The sequence below is a fragment of the Argopecten irradians genome, chromosome 11 (genome assembly GCF_041381155.1).
Source record: "Argopecten irradians isolate NY chromosome 11, Ai_NY, whole genome shotgun sequence".
NCBI lineage: Eukaryota > Metazoa > Mollusca > Bivalvia > Pectinida > Pectinidae > Argopecten > Argopecten irradians.
Genome location: NC_091144.1, coordinates 41822812 through 41845872, shown reverse-complemented (window position 1 = coordinate 41845872; position 23061 = coordinate 41822812). Strand labels below are relative to the sequence as shown.

The 23061-nt window shown below is 39.8% G+C and overlaps 1 protein-coding gene and 1 pseudogene across 2 annotated transcripts in view; one reads left to right on the top strand and one right to left on the bottom strand.

Moving 5' to 3' along the window:
- Positions 1–2496, top strand: part of LOC138335602 (cell division cycle protein 23 homolog) — an 85634-nt gene extending 83138 nt beyond the window's left edge. For both annotated transcript variants that reach the window (XM_069284773.1, XM_069284772.1), the window contains one exon: positions 68–2496. The gene's annotated coding sequence lies outside the window, so the exon portion shown is untranslated. The remainder of the gene's footprint in view (positions 1–67) is intronic.
- A 10717-nt stretch (positions 2497–13213) lies between these two features.
- On the bottom strand, positions 13214–15211 carry LOC138334261 (uncharacterized; annotated as a pseudogene).
- Between the last annotated feature and the right edge of the window lie 7850 nt (positions 15212–23061).

Below are 23061 nucleotides of genomic sequence, written 5' to 3'. Positions count from 1 at the left end.
TGGAGGTCACTACAAACAATCCCAATCTCTCTGGAGGTCACCACAAACAATCTGGATCTCTCTGGAGGTCACCACAAATAATCCCGATCTCTCTACCACAAATAATCCCGATCTCTCTGGAGATCACCAAAAGCAATCCCAATCTCTCTGGAGTCACCACAAACAATCCCAATCTCTCTGGAAGTCACCACAAACAATCCCAATCTCTCTGGAGGTCACCACAAACAATCCCGATCTTTCTGGGTTCATGATTATGGCGGTTTCCATTTTGCCTATAGGCCAGTTTTATTTTAGGTCACCTGAGATGAATTCTCAAGTGACGCATTCTAATCGCCTTTTGTCCGTCATTGTGCTTGGTGTGTGTGTAAACAATTTATATTTTCAACTTCTCCTAAACGGTTGATGCAAATTCAATGAAATTTTGCACAAAGCTTCTATGGCATAAGGCCAATCAAAATTGTGAATTATATGACCCCCACCCCTCAGGGGGCTGTGGGAGGGACCAAAAGGGGTAAGATTAACTCTCCATAGATTGAAAGGCCTCAAGGCCCCCTTCAAAAATTCAGAATTTCATGGCCCTTGAGTCTCAGATTTTTCCCTTTGGAGGGGTTCAAATTCACTTTTTTAGTGCGAGTGTACTCGCTCCTTTATTTTCCTTGTCGGGTGTAGAGTCTGTGTACATCCACTATATGCGCAAATTTCAACTGCGCATGCGATACCGGAAGTCGGTGTCTCATATCGTTTAATAGATTTCGCCATGATTTTAGTGAATTCAACCTTTCAAAAACATATACTAAGACACACTTGTCAGCGATAATCTACTATAAATTAAGAACAGTGACATTTTTGTTTTGTGTAAACTTCAAGCGGCGGATCATACAAGCTCTTGCATCGCTCACGATATTCTAAGCATCTGATTGACTTTGGAAACTTCCGGAACAATACAATGCAAATCAGGTTTAAATAGTCAATAAAAGAAAGTGACGAAACGGATGACTTTTAGTACAGGCCACATATTTAATTTATTTGCTGCAGTTCTAAGAAATATTTCTAAAATCAGACATCCTTGTGTAAGAGAAACAAAAACAGACAATAGAAAATATCAGTCTAGGTGTCTCAGCTCTAGATGTAATGTACCCAAGAAAGGCGTTCAAAAGTGGGGCAGTAAGTCACCACGTGCACAGAGACTGGCCAGTGTTCTAGCGGACGACTATTTTGAACAGCGAAACAAGTCTATCGTATCGATATCTATGTAATAATAAACACACTTCTATGTAACAAAGAACACACTTAACAAAGTTCAAAGGAATTTCACATTTAAAGTTCTGATGAAGTAAAGGAAAGTATTTATTACACAAAGGGTGTAAACCATCTCCATGCAATAGTCCCAAGGATAATGAGCGAAATTGCTACGTACATGGGGACACCTGTTGCCGAGGATGATTTCATACTGGAAATTAGGTTAGGAAGTTGTTAGCGAGCACTTAATGTCAAACAGACATATTTCTAGTTTTAATACTTTATATATTAGGAAAAACACCATTTTTATTATTTGCTCATTTTTTGTAGGAAATGAGTCAAACTTGGTTAGAATTATTAGCCTGGGGTTTCAGATTTTCCCCTGGGGAGGGGTTCAATTTTACTTTAGTTTATATATAAGGAAAACACATTTATGAGCATTATTTGGACAATTTTCATTGGAAATGTAACAGATGTAATGGAATAAGAAAATCTTATTCTTAAGATTTAAAGGTCAAATTGATATAATCAGTAACTGATTTCAAGAGCCTGATGGGCATTTATACAGTGTTTATATGTCTTTGTTTCATTCGGTATCTGAACTAACCATTAAGGCCCATGGGCCTCTTGTTTTTCTCTCTCATTACTTCACAGGGATATCCTGTGGTTGGTTGGGAAAAGATAACTTTTCCTCCCATACTTGATAGGTTATCCCGCGGTTGCCAGGGAAAAGATAACTCTGTTTTTTCCGGGGTAGGGAAAGGACAGCTCACATGCGCTAGACAATGGCGTGACGTCATTAATACGTGTGGTGTCCATTGTCAGCGACGTCATTAATTTTGACGCACTGCGACGTTCCTATGATGGTGGCACTTTGGAAATGTTTCTAAAAACTGGATTTTCACAATGTTTTGTGAAAGTATGGGAGAAAAAGAATCTCAAAAGAGAAACATGGGTCTGTCAAGTGGACAGGGATATCTCGACCCAAGTGAAAGATGTTGGCCGCCAACCCTCGGCAAGCCTCTGGTTGAACAGCCAAAATCTTTCACTCGGATTGAGATATCCCTGTCCACTTGACAGACCTATGTGAGATTCTATTAATCTTACATAGGGGGTGTAAGAAAGATGACATGTGCTAGACAATTACGTGATGTTATCAACATATGTGGCTTAACCGTGGCGTGAATTGTCATTGAATCAATTTTGACACATTAAGTTTATTATTTGTTCATTGCACAATAAAAAAGTTGAACAGCAGTTGAAATTTATTCATTTTTTCCATAAAGTATGAGAGAAAAATGATCATGCATGGGTCTGCCTAGTGGACAGTAATATCTCTGCCCTCATGAAAGACATTGGCCGTAATCCCTCGGCAAGCCTCGAGTTGACAGCCAAAATTTTTCACTGGGGTCGTGATATCCCTGTCCACTTGACAGACCCATGTATGATTCTATTACTCTGCCATACTTCACAGGAATATCCCATGGTTGCTAGGGAAAAGATAATAAGACTCTTTCATAAGTATACATAGAGGATATAGGTATTCCACCCGAGGGCTCAGAAAATGTGGTAAAACCCAAGGTTTGCGAGGTTTTTTCAACATTTTGTGACCCCAAGGGTGGAATATCCCCTATCCTTCATGAATAAATAATGAAAGAATCCTTTTCTCTCATATCATTACCAAATTTCCGTTAAAATACCTTCCGGTCCTTCATTTTACTTCATTTTTAGGTCATATGACCCCAGAAACATCCTTGGAGGAAGGGTAACAGAATTTATAAAAATTCTGGCTTTGACCCCTTGCTGTAGAAATTAAATAAACAATGAACCTGTATTCAGAACACTACTTGGCATTACAAACCAGGTGAGTGATACAGGCCATCTGGGCCTCTTGTTTTAGATTTTTATTTATTTTATAATTTGATGCAGTTTTTATGTGGTTTTCATGTTTGACAGCATGTTTGAAATCATAAATTATCATTCAGCGAGTGTGTGTTTTGTTGTCAGTCAGTTAAAAGAAACTTGGACGCTACGAGTACGAGACATGATAGTCTGTCATTTTTGGACTAACCGTAATACAGCCACAACAGGGGCACGCGAAATAGTCATTAATGAGTATGTATAATATACATACGTCGATACATGTACATCATATCCTAAAAGGATACGATTCTCGGTACTGATCCATGAACAAAATATGAATACCTTTCATGTGCCCCTGCAACAGGTAGGCTTAGATGGCATGTAAACATGTACAGACGCGTGCGAGAAATGCCATGTAAGATAGATTATATAGCTATCTTACATGGGCAAACTCTATATAACTCGGTAAGACAGCTCACACCCCCAGACAATACCGTGACGCCATCAGTACAAGCAGTGTAACAGCAGTATGGATTGTTGATGACAACACAAATTTTTACGCACTGTAGTAGTATGGACATATGTCACCAAACCCAGGTTCTATTTGGGGACCGGACCTATGTTACCAATACCCAGGTTCTATTTGGGCGAGTGAACCTCCATCACCAATACCCAGGTTCTATTTGGGGGACTGAACCTACGTTACCAATACCCAGGTTCTATTTGGGGACCGGACCTATGTCACCAATACCCAGGTTCTATTTGGGGGACTGGAACTATGTCACCAATACCCAAGTTCTATTTAGGGGACTGGACCTATGTACCCAGGTTCTATTTTGGGGACCGGACCTATGTCACCAATACCCAGGTTCTATTTGGGGTACTGGACCTATGTCACCAATACCCAGGTTCTATTTGGGGGACTGAACCTACGTTACCAATACCCAGGTTCTATTTGGGCGAGTGAACCTCCATCACCAATACCCAGGTTCTATTTGGGGGACTGAACCTACGTTACCAATACCCAGGTTCTATTTGGGGACCGGACCTATGTCACCAATACCTAGGTTCTATTTGGGGGACTGGAACTATGTCACCAATACCCAAGTTCTATTTAGGGGACTGGACCTATGTTACCAATACCCAGGTTCTATTTGGGGGACTGGACCTATGTCACCAATACCAGGTTCTATTTAGGGGACTGGACCTATGTTACCAATACCCAGGTTCTATTTGGGGGACTGAACCAACGTTACTAATACCCAGGTTCTATTTGGGGGACTGAACCTACGTTACCAATACCCAGGTTCTATTTGGGCGAGTGAACCTCCATCACCAATACCCAGGTTCTATTTGGGGGACTGAACCTACGTTACTAATACCCAGGTTCTATTTGGGGGACTGAACCTACGTTACCAATACCCAGGTTCTATTTGGGGGACTGAACCTACGTTACCAATACCCAGGTTCTATTTGGGGGACTGAACCTACGTTACCAATACCCAGGTTCTATTTGGGGGACTGAACCTACGTTACCAATACCCAGGTTTTATTTGGGGGACTGAACCTATGTTACCAATACCCAGGTTTTATTTGGGGGACTGAACCTACGTTACAATACCCCAGGTTTTATTTTGGGGGACTGAACCTATGTTACCAATACCCAGGTTTTATTTGGGGGACTGAACCTATGTTACCAATACCCAGGTTCTATTTGGGGGACTGAACCTATGTTACCAATACCCAGGTTCTGTTTGGGGGACTGGACCTATGTTACCAATACCCAGGTTCTGTTTGGGGGACTGGACCTATGTTACCAATACCCAGGTTCTGTTTGGGGGACTGGACCTATGTTACCAATACCCAGGTTCTGTTTGGGGGACTGGACCTATCTTACCAATACCCAGGTTCTGTTTGGGGGACTGAACCTATGTTACCAATACCCAGGTTCTGTTTGGGGGACTGGACCTATGTTACCAATAGCCAGGTTCTATGTGGGGGACTGAACCTACGTTACCAATACCCAGGTTCTATTTGGGGGACTGAACCAACGTTACTAATACCCAGGTTCTATTTGGGGGACTGAACCTACGTTACCAATACCCAGGTTCTATTTGGGGAACTGAACCTACGTTACCAATACCCAGGTTCTATTTGGGGGACTGGACCTATCTTACCAATACCCAGGTTCTATTTGGGGGACTGAACCTATCTTACCAATACCCAGGTTCTGTTTGGGTTCTATTTGGGAGACTGGATCTATGTCACCAATACCCAGGTTCTATTTGGGGGACTGGACCTATGTCACAAATACCCAGATTCTATTTGGGGGACTGGACCTATGTCACCAATACCCAGGTTCTATTTGGGGGACTGGACCTACGTTACCAATACCCAGGTTCTATTTGGGGGACTGGACCTACGTTACCAATACCCAGGTTTTATTTGGAGGACTGGGCCTCCATCACCAATACCTAGGTTCTATTTGGGGGGAGGGACTGAACCTACGTTACCAATACCCAGGTTCTATTTGGGGGGACTGAAACTACGTTACCAATACCCAGGTTTTATTTGGGGGACTGGACCTATGTCACCAATACCCAGATTCTATTTTGGGGACTGGGCCTCCATCAACAATACCCAGGTTCTATTTGGGGGGACAGAACCTACGTTAACAATACCCAGGTTCTATTTGGGGGACTTGGCCTCCATCACCAATACCCAGGTTCTATTTGGTGGACTGGACCTATGTCACCAAAACCCAGGTTTTATTTGGGGGACTGGACCTATGATACCAATACCAAGGTTCTATTTGGGGGACTGAACCAATGTTACCAATACCCAGGTTCTATTTGGGGGACTGGACCTATGTTACCAATACCCAGGTTTTATTTGGGGGACTGGACCTATGTAACCAATACCAAGGTTTTATTTGGGGGACTTGACCATCGTTACCAATACCCAGGTTCGATTGAGGGGACTGGACTTATGTTACCAATACCAAGGTTCTATTTAGGAGACTGGACCTATGTTACCAATACCCAGACCCAGGTTCTATTTGGGGGACTGGACCAATGTTACAAATACCCAGGTCTATTTGGGGGACTGGACCTATGTCACCAATACCCAGGTCTATTTGGAGGACTGGACCTATGTCACCAATACCCAGGTTCAGAATAGGTTTGGGGTACACACGGACAAGACTTTGTTTCCAGAATAGGTTTGGGGTACACACGGACAAGACTTTGTTTCCAGAATAGGTTTGGGGTACACACAGACAAGACTTTGTTTCCAGAATAGGTTTGGGGTACACACGGACAAGACTTTGTTTCCAGAATAGGTTTGGGGTACACACGGACAAGACTTTGTTTCCAGAATAGGTTTGGGGTACACACGGACAAGACTTTGTTTCCAGAATAGGTTTGGGGTACACAAGGACAAGACTTTGTTTCCAGAATAGGTTTGGGGTACACACGGACAAGACTTTGTTTCCAGAATAGGTTTGGGGTACACAAGGACAAGACTTTGTTTCAGAATAGGTTTGGGACACACGGACAAGACTTTGTTTCCAGAATAGGTTTGGGGTACACACGGACAAGACTTTGTTTCCAGAATAGGTTTGGGGTACACACGGACAAGACTTTGTTTCCAGAATAGGTTTGGGGTACACACGGACAAGACTTTGTTTCCAGAATAGGTTTGGGGTACACACGGACAAGACTTTGTTTCCAGAATAGGTTTGGGGTACACAAGGACAAGACTTTGTTTCCAGAATAGGTTTGGGGTACACACAGACAAGACTTTGTTTCCAGAATAGGTTTGGGGTACACACGGAAACACACGGACAAGACTTTGTTTCCAGAATAGGTTTGGGGTACACACGGACAAGACTTTGTTTCCAGAATAGGTTTGGGGTACACACGGACAAGACTTTGTTTCCAGAATAGGTTTGGGGTACACACGGACAAGACTTTGTTTTCAGAATAGGTTTGGGGTACACAAGGAATAGGTTTGGGGTACACACGGACAAGACTTTGTTTCCAGAATAGGTTTGGGGTACACACGGACAAGACTTTGTTTCCAGAATAGGTTTGGGGTACACACGGACAAGACTTTGTTTCCAGAATAGGTTTGGGGTACACACGGACAAGACTTTGTTTCCAGAATAGGTTTGGGGTACACACGGACAAGACTTTGTTTCCAGAATAGGTTTGGGGTACACACAGACAAGACTTTGTTTCCAGAATAGGTTTGGGGTACACACAGACAAGACTTTGTTTCCAGAATAGGTTTGGGGTACACACGGACAAGACTTTGTTTCCAGAATAGGTTTGGGGTACACACGACAAGACTTTGTTTCCAGAATAGGTTTGGGTACACACAAGGACAAGACTTTGTTTCCAGAATAGGTTTGGGGTAACAACACTGACAAGACTTTGTTTCCAGAATAGGTTTGGGGTACACACGGACAAGACTTTGTTTCCAGAATAGGTTTGGTGTACACACGGACAAGACTTTGTTTCCAGAATAGGTTTGGGGTACACACGGACAAGACTTTGTTTCCAGAATAGGTTTGGGGTACACACGGACAAGACTTTGTTTCCAGAATAGGTTTGGGGTACACACGGACAAGACTTTGTTTCCAGAATAGGTTTGGGGTACACACAGGACAAGACTTTGTTTCCAGAATAGGTTTGGGGTACACACAGGACAAGACTTTGTTTCCAGAATAGGTTTGGGGTACACACAGACAAGACTTTGTTTCCAGAATAGGTTTGGGGTACACACGGACAAGACTTTGTTTCCAGAATAGGTTTGGGGACACAAGGACAAGACTTTGTTTCCAGAATAGGTTTGGTGTACACAAGGACAAGACTTTGTTTTCAGAATAGGTTTGGGGTACACAAGGACAAGACTTTGTTTCCAGAATAGGTTTGGGGTACACACGGACAAGACTTTGTTTCCAGAATAGGTTTGGGGTACACACGGACAAGACTTTGTTTCCAGAATAGGTTTGGGGTACACACGGACAAGACTTTGTTTTCAGAATAGGTTTGGGGTACACATGGACAAGACTTTGTTTCCAGAATAGGTTTGGGGTACACACGGACAAGACTTTGTTTCCAGAATAGGTTTGGGGTACACATGGACAAGACTTTGTTTCCAGAATAGGTTTGGGTACACATGGACAAGACTTTGTTTCCAGAATAGGTTTGGGGTACACATGGACAAGACTTTGTTTTCAGAATAGGTTTGGGGTACACATGGACAAGACTTTGTTTCCAGAATAGGTTTGGGGTACACACAGACAAGACTTTGTTTCCAGAATAGGTTTGGGGTACACACGGACAAGACTTTGTTTCCAGAATAGGTTTGGGGTACACACAGACAAGACTTTGTTTCCAGAATAGGTTTGGGGTACACACGGACAAGACTTTGTTTCCAGAATAGGTTTGGGGTACACACAGACAAGACTTTGTTTCCAGAATAGGTTTGGGGTACACACAGACAAGACTTTGTTTCCAGAATAGGTTTGGGGTACACAAGGACAAGACTTTGTTTCCAGAATAGGTTTGGGGTACACACAGACAAGACTTTGTTTCCAGAATAGGTTTGGGGTACACACAGGACAAGACTTTGTTTCCAGAATAGGTTTGGGGTACACAGGACAAGACTTTGTTTCCAGAATAGGTTTGGGGTACACACGGACAAGACTTTGTTTCCAGAATAGGTTTGGGGTACACAGGACAAGACTTTGTTTCCAGAATAGGTTTGGGTACACACAGGACAAGACTTTGTTTTCAGAATAGGTTTGGGGTACACACAGGACAAGACTTTGTTTCCAGAATAGGTTTGGGGTACACACGGACAAGACTTTGTTTCCAGAATAGGTTTGGGGTACACACGGACAAGACTTTGTTTCCAGAATAGGTTTGGGGTACACACGGACAAGACTTTGTTTTCAGAATAGGTTTGGGGTACACACGGACAAGACTTTGTTTCCAGAATAGGTTTGGGGTACACACAGACAAGACTTTGTTTCCAGAATAGGTTTGGGGTACACAAGGACAAGACTTTGTTTCCAGAATAGGTTTGGGGTACACACGGACAAGACTTTGTTTCCAGAATAGGTTTGGGGTACACAAGGACAAGACTTTGTTTTCAGAATAGGTTTGGGGTACACAAGGACAAGACTTTGTTTCCAGAATAGGTTTGGGGTACACACGGACAAGACTTTGTTTCCAGAATAGGTTTGGGGTACACACAGACAAGACTTTGTTTCCAGAATAGGTTTGGGGTACACATGGACAAGACTTTGTTTCCAGAATAGGTTTGGGGTACACACGGACAAGACTTTGTTTCCAGAATAGGTTTGGGGTACACACGGACAAGACTTTGTTTTGTGACATTTTTCAGAATAGGTTTGGGGTACACACGGACAAGACTTTGTTTCCAGAATAGGTTTGGGGTACACACATGGACAAGACTTTGTTTCCAGAATAGGTTTGGGGTACACACAGGACAAGACTTTGTTTCCAGAATAGGTTTGGGGTACACACGGACAAGACTTTGTTTCCAGAATAGGTTTGGGGTACACACAGGACAAGACTTTGTTTCCAGAATAGGTTTGGGGTACACACAGGACAAGACTTTGTTTTCCAGAATAGGTTTGGGGTACACACGGACAAGACTTTGTTTCCAGAATAGGTTTGGGGGTACACAGGACAAGACTTTGTTTCCAGAATAGGTTTGGGGTACACACAGGACAAGACTTTGTTTTCAGAATAGGTTTGGGGTACACACGGACAAGACTTTGTTTTCAGAATAGGTTTGGGAAACACAAGGACAAGACTTTGTTTCCAGAATAGGTTTGGGGTACACACAGACAAGACTTTGTTTCCAGAATAGGTTTGGGGTACACACAGACAAGACTTTGTTTTCAGAATAGGTTTGGGAAACACAAGGACAAGACTTTGTTTCCAGAATGGGTCAGGGGTAGACACGGACAAGACTTTGTTTCCAGAATAGGTTTGGGGTACACACGGACAAGACTTTGTTTCCAGAATAGGTTTGGGGTACACACAGACAAGACTTTGTTTCCAGAATAGGTTTGGGGTACACACGGACAAGACTTTGTTTCAGAATAGGTTTGGTACAGACAAGACTTTGTTTCAGAATAGGTTTGGGGTACACACAGGACAAGACTTTGTTTCCAGAATAGGTTTGGGGTACACACGGACAAGACTTTGTTTCCAGAATAGGTTTGGGGTACACACGGACAAGACTTTGTTTCCAGAATAGGTTTGGGGTACACATGGACAAGACTTTGTTTCCAGAATAGGTTTGGGGTACACACGGACAAGACTTTGTTTCCAGAATAGGTTTGGGGTACACACAGACAAGACTTTGTTTCCAGAATAGGTTTGGGGTACACACAGGACAAGACTTTGTTTCCAGAATAGGTTTGGGGTACACAAGGACAAGACTTTGTTTCCAGAATAGGTTTGGGGTACACACGGACAAGACTTTGTTTCCTGAATAGGTTTGGGGTACACACATGGACAAGACTAACAGGCGTCACAGGAACATTGATGATAGCAGAATAATCATTCAACTCAAATCCCCCGCATCTCCTCAATAATGTTAGTTATAGGGCTAGGCGGTTCTTTATATGGAGCGCCATCTATTGGCAACTGTAAATGGGTCGCCAAACGCTCGATAAGATCTTCAATTGATTCATGTTCCTTCCAGATCTTTGTGGCTCGCCTACTAGCCCTACTCCCTTTAGGTGCAGGAATAGCATCAAAACACGCCATCTCTCCAACACATGATATCTTGTGTAGATCGTCTACGTGTCGATTATACCCAAAAGTTTGGCAACGTGATATATATGTCCTTTACGATTAGTGACGGTAGATTTTGGACTAGCAGGAGGACGCCTTCCTGTGGTGATGACATTGAGGCGAGCACTTTTAATCACAGATACCATTTCGTTCTCACCGACGATAAAAATACTGGAGTGGTCAACAAGAAAGTATTGCAGTTCTTGTTTAATCCATCTCACGGTGCCTGACCAAAAATGGTTGACTTAACTTCCGAGCTTCATGACACGTTTCTTCTCTATGATGCCCTTGATAAACATGACGGCCTTATACTCGTTGGCCGTCATTGTGGTTGGTCCAGTTCGAGGACTTGCTGATGGCAACTGCTTTATATAAGATCGAGGTGACATGATCGGAGATTTAGCCTCAAACACCTCAAGAGACTTAGGTCTCCGTTTTAGCTTAGGTGTGTGCAATGAAGAATACGCATCTTTCTCCATCTCCATTATAGGACAAATTAGCACTGTACCTGTTGTTCAATTTGATGTCCTCTTGAGGTTCAGAATTTGGACTCACAGCACTGTATGTAAAGTTGTCCTTTAAATAGGCGTTATCATCTTCATCTCAAATATCAATGGATGCCTCAAAAGTCATTCACGAAATTCATTTTGAGGTCCCACACACTCTCAGATCTCCTATGGCGCCTGATATATATGTCCGGCCAGACTTTTAATAGGCATCCATTTCTCATCCCTCTTCAGCAGTTTTGCTCGAAAAAAATTGCACAGCTTCGGTCTCCGTATCATCAGCAAAAAGTCGTTTTTTGTTATACATTCAGTTATATCATTTATGTATATCAGAAATAGAAAAGGACCGAGGACTGATCCCTGGGGGACACCATCACTTACCTGTCTATATGACGAGTAGAAACCTTCAGTCATAAATCTATGTTTACGACAGTCTGATTAAAATACATATCCTTATTATCACTACGTTTGATAAGAGTATCTAACAACATCATATTAGGGGTCACGTCAAGATTATCTTCGGAAATTGCCAATCAAATTGGCGTTGCAAGAATTTTGACTGGGGACGAAATAGTTTAAAAAAGCGGTCCAGAATTATTTTCGTGTACGAAATAATCTCGCCCAAAGTGCACAACAAAGCTTAATGTAGACGAAATGGCGTAGCAATGGCGAAAATGTATTTGATCTGAAGTACACGTGGTAAAAGGTCATCCAAACATGACCCCGTTATGGGATGTTGTCAGAATAAAGATAAATATATACATTGTTACGACCAAGAATAACAGAAATGAGAAACCAGCAGCTAAATTCAAAACACAATTTATTTATATATACAATATTATACAGAGATGGTTTAGAATATCTAAAGTAATTGGTGGTGGTACAAGAGTAATGCGAGAATTTAAAATGTTACTTATCTGTATATGAATGTCCTGGTATAATCCTTAATTCTTCCAGGTTCCTAATTAACAATGCTCACAACTCCACGAGGCAAATGAATGTCCACAGATAATTTGTAAAGTTCCAGGCAACACTCCAGCCCTGCCCATTAATTAGTTATTAATTAATTAAAGAATCATTATACACTTCCGGAAATCAAGAGGAATAACTCTAATCAAAATATTGTACAATCATTCGCTTCAATATGAATAAATTCACACAGTGCGTTGTAACACTCCACAGATAAAGTCACAATAGCTCTCTCAATAGAATCTTATATGGCGCTGAACAATTCTTGATATGTTTAATTACAGGTCTCATTACAGTTCTGATTGGCCTTGGACAGCTGGAGTATATAATTCAAGAATATTGGAGAACCTTCTACTTCTAGAAATATCTAACTAAAAAGGGTAAACAAATAAACACACAGAACTTTCTGGAAATAGATCATTCTAGATCCCTACTTATAATCAACATGTTTACAAACATATCTATTTATACATGAGTGCCCTGCAGGTAGGGCGTTAGAATTGTACCTGCTGCCCCTATTGCATGATCGTAAAAGGCGACTAAATTTAGGATCTTATCTTTTCTCTTCTTCCTATCTGACTTTATCTTTCCTAATGCCTCCCTTGGCACCGCCTCACTTTTGGCCTTGAGTTGAGCGTTCGCCCCTGTGAGGAAGGCTCTGGGTTCTGTCCCCTGGTTGAGACACACCAAAGTCTATAAAAGTGGTAGTTTCTGCTCCTGCTTAGCGCTCAGCATACAGGGAGTGGGACGACTGGTTCGCCCGTTGTCAGTATAATGTGACCGGGTGGGGTGTGTTGCTTGGTGTCTTCGGCGGCATGCTTCAGTGATATAGCACTATAAAAAGGGCAACAGTTCCACTATACAAGAAGACACAACATGAATATACCGCAGTATCCCAAAACACGCACCTCGCACAACATACACGCAACACATCGCATACATGGGAGGCCGTACTTACATGACCATAGCTGTTAATAGGACGTTAATTAATCAAACAAACAAACAAACAAATCTTAAATCCACATAAAAGTATGCATGCATGATTATAATCTGAACTCCCCAAATGTCTACACTTAAATGCCACAATGTGATAAAAAAAATTCACAATTTTTGTTACATTTCCTCCTGGCATAGCTGAGTTTCCAGAACCTCTCCCGTCACGATGGTTTAACAACCAGCATCCACCATTTCCTTCTTAGCTGGCGACTTTTCGTCAGAGATTCCGTTTGTGACTTTCTTTACCTCCTTTGCAGATTTCTCATCCCGCGGAGTTTCCCCAAGGACGGACCTGTTCATGTAATATCTCTCGGCGATCATGGACAATGTCTGGCTGTCGGAGTCGTCACCTAGGTCAATATCGTCAACATCCTTCATACTGTCCAGCTCCGTGTGTTTAAAGTTCCAAACAACTCCTGTTCCACTAGGAGCTGCGTCCGTGAAGGCATACTTGATACCGCCAACATTAACAGGCGTCACAGGAACATTGATGATAGCATCATTCAACTCAAATCCCCCGCATCTCCTCAATAATGTTAGTTATAGGGCTAGGCGGTTCTTTATATGGAGCGCCATCTATTGGCAACTGTAAATGGGTCGCCAAACGCTCGATAAGATCTTCAATTGATTCATGTTCCTTCCAGATCTTTGTGGCTCGCCTACTAGCCCTACTCCCTTTAGGTGCAGGAATAGCATCAAAACACGCCATCTCTCCAACACATGATATCTTGTGTAGATCGTCTACGTGTCGATTATACCCAAAAGTTTGGCAACGTGATATATATGTCCTTTACGATTAGTGACGGTAGATTTTGGACTAGCAGGAGGACGCCTTCCTGTGGTGATGACATTGAGGCGAGCACTTTTAATCACAGATACCATTTCGTTCTCACCGACGATAAAAATACTGGAGTGGTCAACAAGAAAGTATTGCAGTTCTTGTTTAATCCATCTCACGGTGCCTGACCAAAAATGGTTGACTTAACTTCCGAGCTTCATGACACGTTTCTTCTCTATGATGCCCTTGATAAACATGACGGCCTTATACTCGTTGGCCGTCATTGTGGTTGGTCCAGTTCGAGGACTTGCTGATGGCAACTGCTTTATATAAGATCGAGGTGACATGATCGGAGATTTAGCCTCAAACACCTCAAGAGACTTAGGTCTCCGTTTTAGCTTAGGTGTGTGCAATGAAGAATACGCATCTTTCTCCATCTCCATTATAGGACAAATTAGCACTGTACCTGTTGTTCAATTTGATGTCCTCTTGAGGTTCAGAATTTGGACTCACAGCACTGTATGTAAAGTTGTCCTTTAAATAGGCGTTATCATCTTCATCTCAAATATCAATGGATGCCTCAAAAGTCATTCACGAAATTCATTTTGAGGTCCCACACACTCTCAGATCTCCTATGGCGCCTGATATATATGTCCGGCCAGACTTTTAATAGGCATCCATTTCTCATCCCTCTTCAGCAGTTTTGCTCGAAAAAAATTGCACAGCTTCGGTCTCCGTATCATCAGCAAAAAGTCGTTTTTTGTTATACATTCAGTTATATCATTTATGTATATCAGAAATAGAAAAGGACCGAGGACTGATCCCTGGGGGACACCATCACTTACCTGTCTATATGACGAGTAGAAACCTTCAGTCATAAATCTATGTTTACGACAGTCTGATTAAAATACATATCCTTATTATCACTACGTTTGATAAGAGTATCTAACAACATCATATTAGGGGTCACGTCAAGATTATCTTCGGAAATTGCCAATCAAATTGGCGTTGCAAGAATTTTGACTGGGGACGAAATAGTTTAAAAAAGCGGTCCAGAATTATTTTCGTGTACGAAATAATCTCGCCCAAAGTGCACAACAAAGCTTAATGTAGACGAAATGGCGTAGCAATGGCGAAAATGTATTTGATCTGAAGTACACGTGGTAAAAGGTCATCCAAACATGACCCCGTTATGGGATGTTGTCAGAATAAAGATAAATATATACATTGTTACGACCAAGAATAACAGAAATGAGAAACCAGCAGCTAAATTCAAAACACAATTTATTTATATATACAATATTATACAGAGATGGTTTAGAATATCTAAAGTAATTGGTGGTGGTACAAGAGTAATGCGAGAATTTAAAATGTTACTTATCTGTATATGAATGTCCTGGTATAATCCTTAATTCTTCCAGGTTCCTAATTAACAATGCTCACAACTCCACGAGGCAAATGAATGTCCACAGATAATTTGTAAAGTTCCAGGCAACACTCCAGCCCTGCCCATTAATTAGTTATTAATTAATTAAAGAATCATTATACACTTCCGGAAATCAAGAGGAATAACTCTAATCAAAATATTGTACAATCCATTTTCAATTATGAATACACAGTCGCTTTTATATCATTTATTGTATATCAGAAATAGAAAAGGACCTGAGTGACTGATCCGTCGGGGGACACCATCACTTACCCTGTCTATATTGACAGTAGAAAACGACCTTCAGCTCCAAAAATCTATGTTTAACTGACAGTCTGATTAAAATACAATACTCCCTTATTATCACTACGTTTTGATAAGAGTATCTAACAACATCATAATTAGTTGAGGGGTCACGTCCAAGATTCATCTTCGGAAATAGTGGTGTCCAATCAAATTGGCGTTTGCAAGAATTTTGGACTGGGGACGAAATAGTTTTTAAAAATAGCGGGTCCAGAATAATTATCGTGGTACGAAATAATCTCGCCCAAAAGTGCATCAACACAGCTTAATGTAGACGAAATGATGGCGGTATTGCAATGGCGAAAATGTATTTGAGTACTGAAAGTCGCACTTGGTAAAAGTGGTCCATCCAAACCACGACCCCGATTATGGTATGATGTCAGAAAAAAGTGCAATAAATATGATACATAGTTACGAACGAATACTAACAGAAAATGAGAAACCGAAGTTTGCCTCAAAATTCAAAACCACAATTTATTATATTATATATCAAAAATTAATACAGAGATGGTTTATAATAACTAAAGTAAGTGCGGTGGTGGTACAAAGAGGTAATGCGAGAATATAAAAATGATTACTTATTCTGTCCTGGTGAAAATGTCTGGTAGTAATCCTTAATCTTCCCAGGTTCATAAATAAGCAATGCTCCCCACACGAAGCTCCCACGATGCAAAATGAATGTCCACAGTATAAATTGTAAAGTAACCAGCGCAACACTCCAGCCCTGCCTTCCCAGCAATAATTTTTATTAATTAATTAATTAAAGAATCAATTATAACACTACCGGAAATCACGAAGGAATAACACTAATCAAAATAATTAAAATGTTACTTATCTGTAAATGAATGTCCTGGTATAATCCTTAATTCTTCCAGGTTCCTAATTAACAATGCTCACAACTCCACGAGGCAAATGAATGTCCACAGATAATTTGTAAAGTTCCAGGCAACACTCCAGCCCTGCCCATTAATTAGTTATTAATTAATTAAAGAATCATTATACACTTCCGGAAATCAAGAGGAATAACTCTAATCAAAATATTGTACAATCATTCGCTTCAATATGAATAAATTCACACAGTGCGTTGTAACACTCCACAGATAAAGTCACAATAGCTCTCTCAATAGAATCTTATATGGCGCTGAACAATTCTTGATATGTTTAATTACAGGTCTCATTACAGTTCTGATTGGCCTTGGACAGCTGGAGTATATAATTCAAGAATATTGGAGAACCTTCTACTTCTAGAAATATCTAACTAAAAAGGGTAAACAAATAAACACACAGAACTTTCTGGAAATAGATCATTCTAGATCCCTACTTATAATCAACATGTTTACAAACATATTTATTTATACATGAGTGCCCTGCAGGTAGGGCGTTAGAATTGTACCTGCTGCCCCTATTGCATGATCGTAAAAGGCGACTAAATTTAGGATCTTATCTTTTCTAATGCCTCCCTTGGCACCGCCTCACTTTTGGCCTTGAGTTGAGCTTTCGCCCCTGTGAGGAAGGCTCTGGGTTCTGTCCCCTGGTTGAGACACACCAAAGTCAATAAAAGTGGTAGTTTCTGTAGCACTGCCATGTGCTATTAACGGGATCCAACCCAATACTTTAGACATGTATCACACAACACCATTGAAGGTTCTCTATCGCCATGCGATCTCTTTATTACCCAGTGCGCATGTGCAAGACAATTACATAGAACATGAATGATTCACGCCTCTCGCTTAGTCTCACACATTTAAGGATGCACACTCCCAATATTACAAACACTACATCCCTCCTTTTTTCCGAACTTAACCTTTCTCTATGAATACTAACATTCCAAATAGCACTTATAAAAATGAAAACAATTCTATCAACGCATTTACATATTATATAACCAGTATTAATACATTCATAATGCATATATACGGATAAACGTACACTTGACTTTTTTACATGTGTACACTGTTGATTACCTACTGTAATTAAGTCTGGTCTAATATACGACAAATTCAATATTAATCAAAATTCAGTATAATTACCACATTCTACAATCCATTGCATAACCTTTTTGATGTTTTCAAAGCTATTTCTCTTCTGTTTTCTTTCCCTATTCTGCTCCTTTCTTCTTTTATTTAGTGTCTCCTTTTCCCATCCCTTTGCTCTGCTTAACCTGTCTTGTGCTCATTTTGTCAAACCTACATGCACCGTCGCTTTTACCTACCCTATGGAAGTTCCTCTCGCATATGATTGTGATTATTTTTTTCATCCACCATGATGGGTACCGATATTGATTCGTGGAGGGCTTCCATAGGTTCTTTTTATTCAAAAATGTGCAAGATTCGTGCTAGCTATTATTTTAAAACGAAAATGGCATCTTTCCTCTTGATACTTTCAACGAATATCAAATACACTACCCTTGTTTGTATACTGTCGATCCTTCAAGCGACCATAAACACTAATATCACTGTCCCTATTCTGCTCCGATTACTTATGTCCGGAGACATCCATCCAAACCCTGGTCCAGATAACATAAACACATCTACTTTTCACTCTCTAAACTTAATGCAATTAAACGTTAGAAGTCTACGCAATAAAATCAATTATGTTGAATCAATATCTAACGATGTTGATATCCTCTGTTTGTTTGTTTGTTTGTTTGATTAATTAACGTCCTATTAACAGCTATGGTCATGTAAGGACGGCCTCCCATGTATGCGGTGTGTTGCTTGTATGTTGTGCGAGGTGCGTGTTTCGGGAGACTGCGGTATATTCATGTTGTGTCTTCTTGTATAGTGGAACTTTTGCCCTTTTTATAGTGCTATATCACTGAAGCATGCCGCCGAGGACACCAAGCAACACACCCCACCCGGTCACATTATACTGACAACGGGCGAACCAGTCGTCCCACTCCCTTTTTGCTGAGCGCTAAGCAGGAGCAGAAACTACCACTTTTACAGACTTTGGTGTGTCTCGGCCAGGGGACAGAACCCAGAGCCTTCCTCACAGGGGCGAACGCTCAACTCAAGGCCAAAAGTGAGGCGGTGCCAAGGGAGGCATTAGGAAAGATTAAGTCAGTTAGGAAGAAGAGAAAAGATAAGATCCTAAATTTAGTCGCCTTTTACGATCATGCAATAGGGGCAGCAGGTACAATTCTAACGCCCTACCTGCAGGGCCATGATATCCTCTGCATTACAGAAAGTCATTTAGATTGTTCAATACCAAACGAAGATATTCATATATATGGTTTTAGTGACGAGCCTTTTCGCAAAGATAGAAATATGTTTGGAGGTGGCGTTATCATGTATTTTTCAAACTCTATTATAGCTAAGCGAAGATATGACCTCGAATTTGCAAACGACGAAATTATCTGGGCACAAGTACATTCAAACAACACAATATATATTGTTGCAAATCTGTACAAATCCCCTAATATAACAAATTCAAATGGTATCTGGCAACGCCTGAAACACTCACTAGATAATGCATTTAACATTACTAACAATGTAATATTATTGGGTGACTTCAATGTAGATTTTTTAAACCTAAACCGAGGGGAACTATATAACATACTTACATCTTTTAATCTTACCAGTATTATACTGGAACCAACCAGAACAGTTGCAAACTCATCTAGTTTGATTGATCCTATTATAGTAAGTGATACTATCACTACAATCCTTTCTGACGTAATTGAAGTTGACAACTCAATAAGTGACCATAAAGCAGTTTTTGCAATAATTGATGTACAAAGAAAGAGATTTTGAAAAATCAGTTGAACGTAAAGTATGGATTTATGATCAAGCAGATATCGATCAGCTAAAAACAACCATTAATAATGTTCCATGGCAAGAACAGTTTGACTCGTGTAGTGATGTAAATGACATGTGTAACTTCTTAACTGTTAGTATTAGGATGGCTATGGATATATGTATACCTTCTAAATTAGTGCAAATACGCAAACACGACAGACCATGGTTTAACAACAACATTAGAAAACAAATACGTATACGAAACAGATTAAAACATACAATGATAAAACACAACACTAATCTCAACATATCGAAATACAAGAAAGCACGAAACAAAGTTAATAATATGATCAAACGTGCCAAGGAAATATTTTTCGAAAACGTAGATAACCTTATTATTTACAGATCCAATTCTGACCCCAAAACATACTGGAAATTACTTAAACTCCTACTTAAAGGGGAAAAAAAACACCGATATATCTCCCCTATATTGTGAACATTCATCGAATTTTACTTCTGACGACACACAAAAATGCAACCTTTTAAACGATTACTTTACATCCATATCGACAATAGATGACCAAGGCAAACACCTACCTACATTTAATACACAAACTGCCTCCACACTCACCGACATAGTTATAACACCCGATGAAGTGAAAGATATTTTAAGCATTTTAAGTATAAATAAAGCAACCGGTCCTGACGGAATAAGCCATAGAATGTTTAAATTGATTATGAACGAGATTGCCCTACCTTTATCTATCCTATTTAATGCGTCCCTGCAAACTTGTTCCTATCCCGAAAGTTGGAAAATAGCAAATGTTATACCTATATTCAAGGGTGGTGACAAACACATTGTATCTAATTACAGACCAATTTCATTACTAAGTTGTATTGGAAAAATCTTTGAGCGTTTAGTATACAAACATATTTACAATTTTTTCAACCAAAATAATATTATTTACAAGTTACAATCAGGATTTCTACCAAAACACTCTTGCACACATCAGCTTATAGAATTATATCATTCCATGCTGCTGTCTTTAGAAAATCATGAACACATAGCTTTTGTTTTTTGCGATTTTTCCAAAGCCTTTGATAGAGTTTGGCATAAAGGCCTCTTATACAAACTTCAACAATATGGAATAAATGGAAACTTACTTACCTGGATAGCTAATTATTTGTCGTGTAGAAAACAGTCTGTTTTTATAAATACATCAAATTCTTCTTTGAAAAATACAAATGCTGGTGTACCACAGGGTTCTGTCCTAGGTCCTCTATTTTTTCTTATTTATATTAATGATATTTCAAACGAACTAATTTTACTATGTCTTCCTTTTGCAGACGACACCTCGTTATCATATTCTTCAAAAAATTTAGAAGAAATTACACATGTTGTAAATACTGATTTAAAAACATTAGAAAAATGGTCAAATGACTGGCTTATGTCCTTCAACCCCAAAAAGACAGAAATTATATTAGCATCTCTTTCAAATCTCCCTTACCTGCCACTTTTTACATTCAACAATACAGTAATAGAAATCACACACAAACACAAACACTTAGGAGTAATTTTAAGTAGCGATGCTAAATGGTCTGAACACATAGATGAAATTATTAAGAAGGTTTCGAAATATATAGCAACACTTCGTAAATTGAAATTTCTACTAAGCAGAAAAAATTTAGAAAAAATGTATCTAACATATATAAGACCTATTTTAGAGTATGCATGTGAAGTTTGGGATAATTGTGGTGTCATAAATTCTAATAATCTTGAAAATTTACAACTTGATGCCGCCCGTATCATTACAGGACTACCAATATATACTAAAACAGAGTTTATTTATAAAGAAATTGGATGGCTTCCATTATCTAAACGGAGAGAGATAAGAAAATTAACCCTGTTTTATAATATTAAACACAACATAGCTCCCTCATATTTATGTAATATATTACCAGAAAACATCGGTGTCCTGACAAACTATGACTTAAGAAATTTCCAGGACGTGAGGCAACATCGTTATAGACTCCAACGCACATTAAACTCCTTCTTTCCTTCAACTTCTTCTCTTTGGAATAATTTAGATATATCTATTAGAAATTCTCCAACTTTAAATACCTTCAAATCAAATTTAAGTAAATCTTTCCTTCCTGAAACCGATTTGTGTTTTCTAAATTTTGGTACTAGACGGCTTAATATTCTCCACTGTAGATTAAGAAATAGAGCAAGTACTTTAAATTACGATCTTTTCAGATCCAATCTTTTGCCTTCAGCACGATGTGAGTGTGGATTCACGTGCGAAGACTCTTATCACTTTTTCCTTACATGCCCAAAATATCACATTATACGACAGACATTATTAAACGATCTTCATTGGTTCCCCGGTGACATCACATTAGATACATTACTAAGAGGAGATGCAGATTTAGAAAATGATGCTAACCTTAATATTGCAAAGGCAGTCCAAATTTATATTGATAGTACTGGCAGGTTTTGACATTATGAGCATCCTACCCCATTTCCTATATCTACCCCGTATCTTAGTTGATTAATAGATTACATGTTATACATATGTCAACAATATAAATTAGTTGTATCTGCTGGCTGGTATAGGTGAAAGATTTTCAAGGAAAGGAATGGCTTCGAGTGGATCTTCAGTGCAATATCTTCTATGGAATGTGTATAATGGACAACGTTTTAAGGAAGTAACCGATCGGTGTTTCCCAGCCAGTCAGATAACTATGTATACAATTATCACTTTTACAAATAATTATAACTTAATAAATAACTATTCTCCTCTCCTATACTCCTCTATCTTTCCCTTTTCTCCTTCATTCTTAAAATAGAAAAGTTTGATTCATATTATATATATGTATTGTCTTCATTGCTGTCCATTATGTATATATTCATATTATGTGTTCGGGAGAGGACGTTACTAAGTTGGCAAAACTTGTGTCCAATCCCTGTTGTCAATAATTTACGACAATAAAAATATGTTTAAAATCAGACAGGGTGCTCTGTATCCACGTGGAGATGTGCTATCGGACTATATTACTCTAAGCAAACTTGTATATACATAAAATACAGATCACATAACAATATTCCTTCTTATTACGATACCTTCAAACTATAGTTCATTCATTTGCCTATAACATTCGTTTTCCTGACTTTCCTACATACATATAGCAACCCTAGCAACATTGCCCTAGTACTAATCCTCATCTTACTCTTGTCAGGGGACATACATACAAATCCAGAGTCAGTGAACAGTTTTTCTTCATTTAACGACTCCGACAATATATTTTCTTCTTTTTCTGAAGACAACTCTTTAACAAGAGTTCCCCGAGGAATCTTTGCGCCCACCATATAATGATCTATGTCTGACAATGGAAA